The sequence below is a fragment of the Cavia porcellus genome, unplaced genomic scaffold (genome assembly GCF_034190915.1).
Source record: "Cavia porcellus strain 051 isolate PalLab524CR breed Dunkin Hartley unplaced genomic scaffold, mCavPor4.1 scaffold_8, whole genome shotgun sequence".
Taxonomy (NCBI): Eukaryota; Metazoa; Chordata; class Mammalia; order Rodentia; family Caviidae; genus Cavia; species Cavia porcellus.
Genome location: NW_026947491.1, coordinates 47,776,569 through 47,786,258, shown reverse-complemented (window position 1 = coordinate 47,786,258; position 9,690 = coordinate 47,776,569).

Below are 9,690 nucleotides of genomic sequence, written 5' to 3'. Positions count from 1 at the left end.
TGCAAGAGTTGTGGGGTTCAGGGATTTCAGAAGGTGTCATGGTTTGTGTGGGTGGTCCCCAGGCCTCATGCATTTACATTATGCATTTGTGATTGGTTCATTGCCTAGTGCTTGGATTGGGGGTGCAAGTGCTACACCAGCCTAAGGGTGGAGCCAGGATGTGATGTAATAGCAGGAAGAAGGCATGTCTTGCTCTCTCTTTTACCAGTTTCTACCTTGTTGTTTGCAGCTGCCATGAACTGTGGCCCTGCCATGCCACCCTGACTTGGAGCCAACTGAGTATGGACTGAAACCTCCCCAAAATGCAAGAAATAAACCTTTCTTTTCCCAACTTTGAGCTGCAGGTATTTTGTCTCAGCAACAAGTAAAAAGTAACTAAGACAGAAGGCTAAAGAAGCCATGCAGTGTGGACATGAGAGGGCCATGTGTAAAGCTATAAGGATAAAACCAAATGTGCCATGGAGACACCAGAATTTTGGAAAAGCCAGTAATGTGATGTGGTTTGTGATTCTGTGGGCCCCACTCCAAGTTCCATACAATCATAGATGCAACCAAATCTATCTTCTGTGATTGGTTCATTGTGTAGTTCTCAGACTGGTGGTGTGAGTGTTTTGTCCACTCAGGAGAAGAACCAGGATATGATGTAATGGTGGGAAGAAGTTGTATGTGTGTTGCTCTCTCTTGCTGATTTGAGCTTGATGTTTGCAGCTGCTTTGCAATGAGCTGAGAATGGACTGAAACCCCCAAAATTGTAAGAAATAAATCTTTTCTTCCTTCATTTTGGGTGTCAGGTATTTTGTCTCATCAAGGAGTAATAAGTAACTAAGATAAAATTTGGTACCCGAGAAGTGGGGTCATTGCTGTGGAATATACCTAACCATCTGATTCAAAAGCCTTTGGAAATGTATTATGAGAAAAGTTTGGAAAAGTTCAGAAATGTAACCTGAAAGAGTGGTTTTGAAACAACTTAGGCTGTTCTGTAGGGGAGGTTCTGGTTAGAGCTCAGGAGACCAGAAGGGTGTTAGCAAGTCTGCTGGTAAAGACCAGGCTCAGGAGGTTTCTGCTGGACAGAAGGACTTCTTTGGTTGTTGGACTCCATATAATGTGTGTTATGGCTTGGCAGAAAGTTTGTCTGCATTTTGCTCTTGCCAAAGACTTTTGCTAAGACTGAGATTAAGAGCAATGCACTGATTTATCTGGTAAAAGAAATTTCAAGGCTCTCAAATGTTGAAGCAGAGGCATGGTCATTGATGGTGGCTTTTAGCCAGATTTACATTGTGAATCAAGAGCAGAGTCCAGCAGAATTATTTAAAACATTATGAAGCTGGCTAGAAAATAAGCTCCACTAAAATTGTAGACTGTAAAGATAGAGCTGAGGTCTCAATTGCTGAGCAGGAACACAGAAATAAAGATATTTGGTTCATTGTGTAGTGCTCAGATTGGTGGTTCATGTTTCACGTGCTCAGGAGTGGAACCAGGATATGGTGTAATGGTGGGAAGAAGGTTTATCTATCTTTATGCTGGCCCAAGCTTGGTATTTGCAGCCACCATGCCACTCTGCCTTGAGGCCAGCTGAATATGGACCAAAACTTCCAAAATTGTAAGAAATAAATCTTTCCTTCCTTCATTTTGGGTGTCAGGTATTTTGTCTCAACAAAGAGTAAAAAGTAACTAAGACATGTAGATATTTAAGGAAAGCTACAAGGAGGGAGCAAAGCCAGTTCAAGAAAGAAGCCATTGTAGTTAGAACTCCCAGAAGTGCCATAGGAGTAGAGTCACTGAAGCCCTTTGAAGCTCACAATTTGCCACAATTTGTATAGATGCTGCATATAAAACTTCATGACTTATTGTTTTTCCTGCTGGATTTTGGATCTTGGTCTCATTCCTTATATCCACCTGTTTGTGACTTTTGTAATGAAAATGTTTATCTTGTGGCACTGGATGTTGTAAGTGTTTAACTTTTCATTTGTACAGGGACTTGGAGCTAAAAGTTTGCCTTACATCTCAGTGACTCAGGACTCAGACTTTTTTTTAGCATTGTTGATACTGTTAGGACTTTTGCAATTCTTAGAGAGAGACTAAGTGCCTTTTGCGTAAAAGAATGTGCATGCATCTTTGGGGGCCAGGGACAAAATGTTACAGCTCTAGGGTAATATAGTGTTAATAGACTTAATATTGGTTCTTAAGGATTGTTAAACCTGTGCTATTCAAGTTGCAAAATGATAAGAATAAGCTTGTCTTTATATCTGGAGACAATTTAAAGAAGTATAACTTGTTGCAACATTGACAAGGTATGGATTGTAATGGTTGATACACTGTGTCAACTTAAGGACTGAGAAGTTTAGAGCTTAACTAAGTGACTCAGTAGAGTGCCAGGAACCTCACTTTGTAAACACACTGTACAAGGACAGGCCATAGAGAAGGTGTGGGTGAGTAGCCTGCTTACATATAAGGGAAGAAAAGAGGCTTGCTCCCTCTTTCTGTTGCTTTGGCTGACTTCAGCCACCTTGAACTGTTGCTCCTGTGCCATACCACCCTGCCTTGGAGCCAGATGATTACTGACAGAAACCTCCACAAACTCTGAGCTAAATAAATCTTTCCTCCTTCAACTTTGGGTGTCAAATATTTTGTTTCAGTTATGGGAAAATCAGACCTCCCAGATTTAAAGAACCAATGTAAAAATGAACATCTGAGATGAATACATACTTCTCAGATGAAGAAATACAAGCAGCAAATAAATATATTTAAAAATGTTCAGGCACCTCCCCCATACCTGGAGAACCTCAGCAGCTTATGAGTCATTGGCCACCCATTCTCCACTACCAGATGGCCTCACCAACAAAGTAGAGCCTCAGCAACCCCTCTCCCACACCTGGATAACTTCAACAGCTGAGGGCAACAAATCAATAAATGTACTACATCACATCAACACATCCAAAGACCAAAGTCATAGGATCACCTCAATAGATGCATAAAATCTTTTGATAAAGTACAACACTCATTCATGATAAAAATCCTACAGAAAGTCAGAATAGATGGTTACTACCTCAGTCTGATAAAAGCCTTCTATGGCAGTCCAACAGCCAACATCATTTTAATAACAAAAACTGAATGCTTTCCCACTAAAATCAGGAACAAAACAAGGATGTCCTTAACCACTACCCCTATTAAATATATTCTGGAATTGTTAGCCAGAATAATTAGACAAGAGAAAGAAATAAAAGAAATAAGGACAGGAAAGGAGAAGTTAAATTATCATTATTTGCAAATGACATGATATTCTGTATAGAAGACCCCAAAAACTCCATCAAAAGACTTCTATAATTAATAAGCAAATTCATCAGCATAGCTTGATACAAAGTAAACACTCAAAACTCAGTAACATTCCTATATATAAACATTAACTTACTGAAAAAGAAATTATAGAAATAAAGCCTTTCACAGTGGCCTCCAAATAAAAGAAATTGTTAGAAATCAATCTCACAAAGGATGTAAAATATCTATACATTGAAAATTACAATACTCTTTAAAAGGAGATTTCAGAGAATATCAGAAAATGGAAAGGTATGCCTCAGTCTTGGATAGGAAGAACCAAAATAGTGAAAATGACCATAATTCCAATACTGTTATACAGATTTACTACAATACCAATCAAGCTACCATTAACACACCTCACAGAGTTAGAGAAAAATTCCTAAAATTCATTTGGAAACATAAGACATCTAGAATAGCAAATCAATCCTGAGCAACAAGGAAAAGGCAGGAGGCATTAAAATCCCTGACTTGAAATTATACTACATATCTGCTGTGGTCAAATAAGCATGGCACTGTCAAAAATCCAAACTTGAGTATCAGTGGAACACATTAGAACATGCAGACACAATTAGAAAAACATTCAGCCACCTTATCTTCAACAAAGGGGCCAGACATGTTCACTGGAAGAAAGCCTCTTTGAAAAATGGTGCTGGAGAACTTGATTTTCTACTTGCTAAAGACTAACACTAGGCTTGTGTCTATCACAATGCATTAAATTAAAGTCAAAATGGATCAAAGATCTAAATATTAAACTAGACACTAAATCTACTGGAGGATAAGTTAGGTAAAAAGCTTGAAGACACAGATGTAGGCAGAGTTCATGAGCAAAACTAAACCACACAGGAAATACTTCAAAGAATTGAGATCTCATCTTACTAAAAAAGTGTTTGCACTTCAAAACAAATCACCAGCAGAGTGAAAAGAAAACCCATGGAATGCGAAAAACAATTTAGCCAACTATCTCTCAGACAAAGGACTTATATCTAGAATGTAGGAAGAATGTAACAGCATCAGGCCCTTGAAATTCAAGGACTCAATCCAAAAATGGGCATCTGAGATAAACATGCACTTCTCAGATAAAGAAACACAAATGGCAAATAAATACATGAAGAAATGTTCAGCATCACTGGTTATTCAAGAAATGCAAATTAAAACAACACTGAGATTCCTTCTCACTCTGGAAAGAATAGCTAATGTCAAGAACTCAACCAATGAAAAAATGTTGGCTGGGCTGTGGGATAAAAGGAATGCTTCTAACTTAGGATGCTGGGAAACCAAGCAACCAGCTAGCCTCCCTGGTAAGTGGCTGTGGTATCACAGGCTGTGACTGCCCCAGGGGAGAATCACCAGTGTCTCCTGAGATCTGTGCCATGTTGGAACTTAAGACACTGAGAAACCAAGCAACCAGCTCGCCTCCCCAGTAAGTGGCTGTGGTGCGGCATATGAAAGCCATTGCTGATTTAATATCATCTTGCTTCAAAGTCCTACCGTGTTTCTGTTCTTCTGTTTCCATTGTTTCTATCATGTTGTATCTTATTGGATTTTAATGTATGTGATAGTATAAACAAATTTTTTTACGGAAAATGAGATAATATAGTAGCTATTTTTAGTTTTCTGTTATTTTGTTCTGAATGCCCTATAATACTTTCCTTCTCTTGAATGGTTTTATACTATTTCTTTATGTTTGATACTATTGTATGTAAAGTATGCTCAACTATTTCAAAGAAATTATCCTTTATGGTAGCTACTTTTCATATCAATTTGGCTTGTGGTGAAGTACTGTGTTGCTTACATCTTACATTGTTCTATTCTGATCTGCTTTGTTCTGTCCTCTTTTGTCTTATTCTCTTGTAAATAAAGAAACAAACAAAAAAGAGAATGTTTTGTATTCAACGATAATATCGAAACTACATGCCAAATCTATGTGCAACAAAGTCTTCATTAGATTTTTTTTCACTGTTTAAATTTTAAAAATTGAAATAAAAAAAATCACTGATAGAAGCATCCTTGTAAATAATATGAAAATTCAAATAAAACAAAAAAAAAACTGGATGAGAGGGAACAATAAGCACTAAGGGCAGAAAATAAATACATAAAGACAAATTTCTTTTCTTTCTTTTTTTTTTTTTTTAATCGGTACCAGGGATCAAACCCATGACTGCCTGCTTGCAAGGCAGGCACTTATGCCGCTGAGCTAAATTCCCAGACCCCAATAAAGACAAATTTTTGATTAAAAGAACCACTAAAACCAAAAGTTATTTCTTAGTAAACTATTACATAATTGATCAAATGTGGAGCAAATATAAAAAGAGTAATGTGAAGAATACTTGAAATAAAATTTGATGCATCACTCTATATCCAATTTTCAGTTTTACACATAATGTGCACAGAAGTCACTCACCATCACATTCTACAACATAAAAAGATAAGTTTAAAATGGAAAACTTGTTTATAATTGTTTAAAAATTAAACTCTGAGATTCTTGTTAAATATCCTCATTTTGTGACATCAAATTACTCATGCTTAGAAAATCTTGAGGTCATATACACTCAGAAATGTTATTTTAACAAATGAGATCATAATGAGAAAAACAGAAAACAGAACACAACACTCATGGAAAGGATATAGAATAAGATAGTAGATGGAGAAATGGAACAATGTTGATACTGCATTACATATAAGGTTCCATTTAAAGTTCAGATAGTGAATTTCCTTATCATTAAAATTTATTTGACAAGCACTTCTTGGACAAATTCTTAAAGGACTGTTTTACCCCCTGGTTTCTAAGGGAATATATGAAAGGCTTTAGCACTGGGGCAAGGGAGAAAGTCTGAACTGCTATCCCTTGGTCAAAGTTATTGCTTTTTTGCTGGAGTTCTCACATACATGAAAGTTCAGCTCCCACAAGAAATGGAGACAACAACCATGTAAGGAACAATGGAAAAGGCCTTTTACCTTAGCTCAGCAGAGGAGACTGTCAGAACCTTTTTTTTTTTTTTTTTTTTTTTTATTGGTACCAGGTATCGAACTCATGACTGCTTGCTTGCAAGGCAGGCGTTTATACTGCTGAGCTAAATGCCCAGCCCTGTGAACCATCTTAATGATGTATACATAAAGTAACACGAATGTTAAGGTTCCCATGAGAGTAAATGCTACCTGGAAAAATCTCAAGAACTCTAGGAATAATATGTCTTCACAGGAGAGCATGAGCATAGGAGAGGAATCACAGGTGAGCTGATCAATGATCTTGAACTCACAGAAATCCATAGAAGGCCCTGAAGCCCCTAAGTCTCTGAAGAATATTTCTCCACTCAACAACAAAAAAAAAATCCCACATTACTCCTTGTTGTGGTATATATTTGGAAATAGCTCTTCTAAGAATCTACTTATGTTGACATCTTTAACTATTGATAAACTTATTTACTCTTCTATCAAATAAATTGCTTTTAGCTGTGTGGACAAATTTGCTCTTAGGGGACCATACAATAAACAGCACTTAGAAGACATTCTTTTGTCCTCTATATCATTAACTATCAAAAAGGTAGAAAAGAATTCAATTATCCAATGTACAGTGAAGAGTATACACCAAATCAAAATCAGAATCTTTACACATATAAAACTCTCAGAAGAACAATTTTAGGAGCAACATATCTCCTTCTCAACATATATAAAATCGTATTGGGTGATTTTGCTCCATACCTTGTTTATCTGGGATCCAGGTTAATATAATTAGAGTACCACCAATAATTGTCAAGAGAAAATATGGTAGAGAATAATGTAGATACTATTAATTCTTTCATTGTTACTATGTCTTCCTACCCTATTTCATGGCCCAGAGTTAGGTGGAAATACTGTTACAGGCAGCTGAGTGAGAAATATTGTAGTCAGTCAGAAGAGGCCTGGGTCCTCAAAGGAGCCAGTGTAGAAGAACAGATAACTTGCAACCTTGGAGGAGACAAACATCTCCCACTGTGGGCAGATCTCAAGACGAAAGGCAAAGCAAATGTACCCATGTCCTAAGGATTGATATTCTAAATAGTTCTCTGTCACCATGAGGAAGCCAGGAGTCATCCTCTCAGCCCTATACTGAAAGAGTCACTGTGCTTTAAGCATGCCCATTTGCTATGTTACTGGCTTCCCTATTTGTTCCTGATTTTATCAATTTTACCTGAACAGTTAATCTTATGGTTGACCACAGCTCTGTACCACCTCATGCCCATCTTGCGAGTTCCCATTTTCCCCCATCTTCGACTTGTCTTACCTCATGGTTTTACTCTATAAAAGTCCCTAGAAAAGACAGAGTCTTTGGCAATCCACTCTGGGACCCTTCTGTCTCTTTCCCAGACAGCAGCTTTCTTTCTCTCAATAAATATATTTTGCTCAACACCTGCATTGTTCCTAAAATTCATTCTTCAATTTTAGAGAACAGGAACTCACACTGGGACATCTAGTAAGCTGAGAGTTTCATTCCCCTTATCAATACCTATAATCATGAATATAAAGAAATAAAATACCACTAATTATAGTAAACTTTAGTAATTATATTTTAATGCCAATCCCATCATTTACTTAGATTTGTGATCTTGGAGATCAAACCCTGCATGCTGCATTACCTAACCTTTACTTTCACGTTCCTAATAGACCCTGATAGTAAGAAGCAGTACAGAAAAGTGAGAGACTTGGAGAAAATAAGGGGATTTGTACGTTCTATTATTTGGGGGTTTTGCTTCTGTTGAATCATCTGTTTTAGAGCCCTAGAAGCATCACCCGAGTTCATAGAGGCAATTGGCCTTTGGTTTATTTCTTCACCACTCCCACAGCTAGCTCTCTCCTTGTCCTCAGATGTGTAAACCACAGCAGGAAATGACCCCCAGAAGAGTACTAAGCTGTGTGGAATCCTTTCTGGAAACTGTGGGTTTCCAGGAGTTGAAAGTCTCCACAGGCTCATCAGGTCCCTGAAAGTAAGAGCAGGAAGTCATCTAGCAACTACTCTGATCTCCTGTGTTATGAGAACTTGTCTTATTTAATAGAGCCCCCAAGGGACCAAAGCAAACCCTTGGTGATGCACCCTCAGAGGTCATGCATTTGAGCTTTCTTTTTCCCAAACTATAATCCTGAGGGGATAATCATTATCTCTGTGTTTCTTTCTTCCTTCTCCTTTTCCAATCTGAATAAAAAAATATGGTATATGAAATTTTCCCAGTAGCATTTTCCTTTTCCTAATCAAGGCACAAAAACAATAAATACTGATGAATAAAGGAAATGTTTCTCATATACAGTATTTATGTATCATCTTTCCATTAGCTTTCTAGTTTCCTTTTACCCTTTACCCAAACTTAAACACAGCATGTTATTAGCTGCAAAAGTACAGAATCTTATATTCAAAATTTTGAACTACTTTAGCCTATTTTGCATTTTGGTGAACTTCATTGAATAGACTGAATAGTTTTCACTTGGGATACTATGATCTTCGTGAGTCTTTAGATTATATGCTTTATTAATTTAGAATATTCTTTGAATCGTATATTGGGATTGTATTCAATCTATATAAAAATTGTGTGAAAATGGCTATTTTCTCTATGTTGATTATTTCATGCCAGTCATATAGATTTTTTTCCTTTATCAAACCTTATCAAGTTTCATTATTTTCTCATCTTCCATATTCAAAATTCATGGGTACTGATTAATACATTAGAAGTGAATTTTTTGTTAGTTTAGCATGACATTTTAGACATTTCTTAAAATGTAATTAATATTTCACAAATAATATAGCATGTAATAATATAGTTGATTAGCATAATGTGCATATTATCCTAAACAACTATTAATAACAACCTGTGCAAGAAATTCCTTGGCTTTTTGTCTATTTCTAACAGATTTTTCAACTATTTTTGGACTTCATGTAATTTTCTTAGTAAAGAGCAAATGCAAAATAGTTATTGCTTAATTTTCCTGCAAATTACATTTAATGAAAGAATAAATAACCTCTGTGATTTTCAAGACACAAATACAAAATTCTAAACTTTTTTCCTTAATAGAGATTTTATTTAATCTCATGTGGAATGCAAGTTATACTCTAAGTTGCCAATTATGTGGCAAATTTTCTGTTGTGAGCTTCTAATACATATTTTTTGCCTCCTCTGAAGCACATATGATCAATGTTTTTAATAATTAATAATAATATACAAGAGCAAGCTTTATCTTTAAAAGCAGAATATATAATTTCTGGATTTTTTTCGTTACCCGTGTTACTTTAAATGTCCAACTCTACATTATTTCTGAATGTGTTTAGATTGTAAAGTCTCTGTTTTTAAGTAAAATTATACAAGTGGAATTAATATACTGCCTCATTTACAAGGACATGCCAAAAGTATT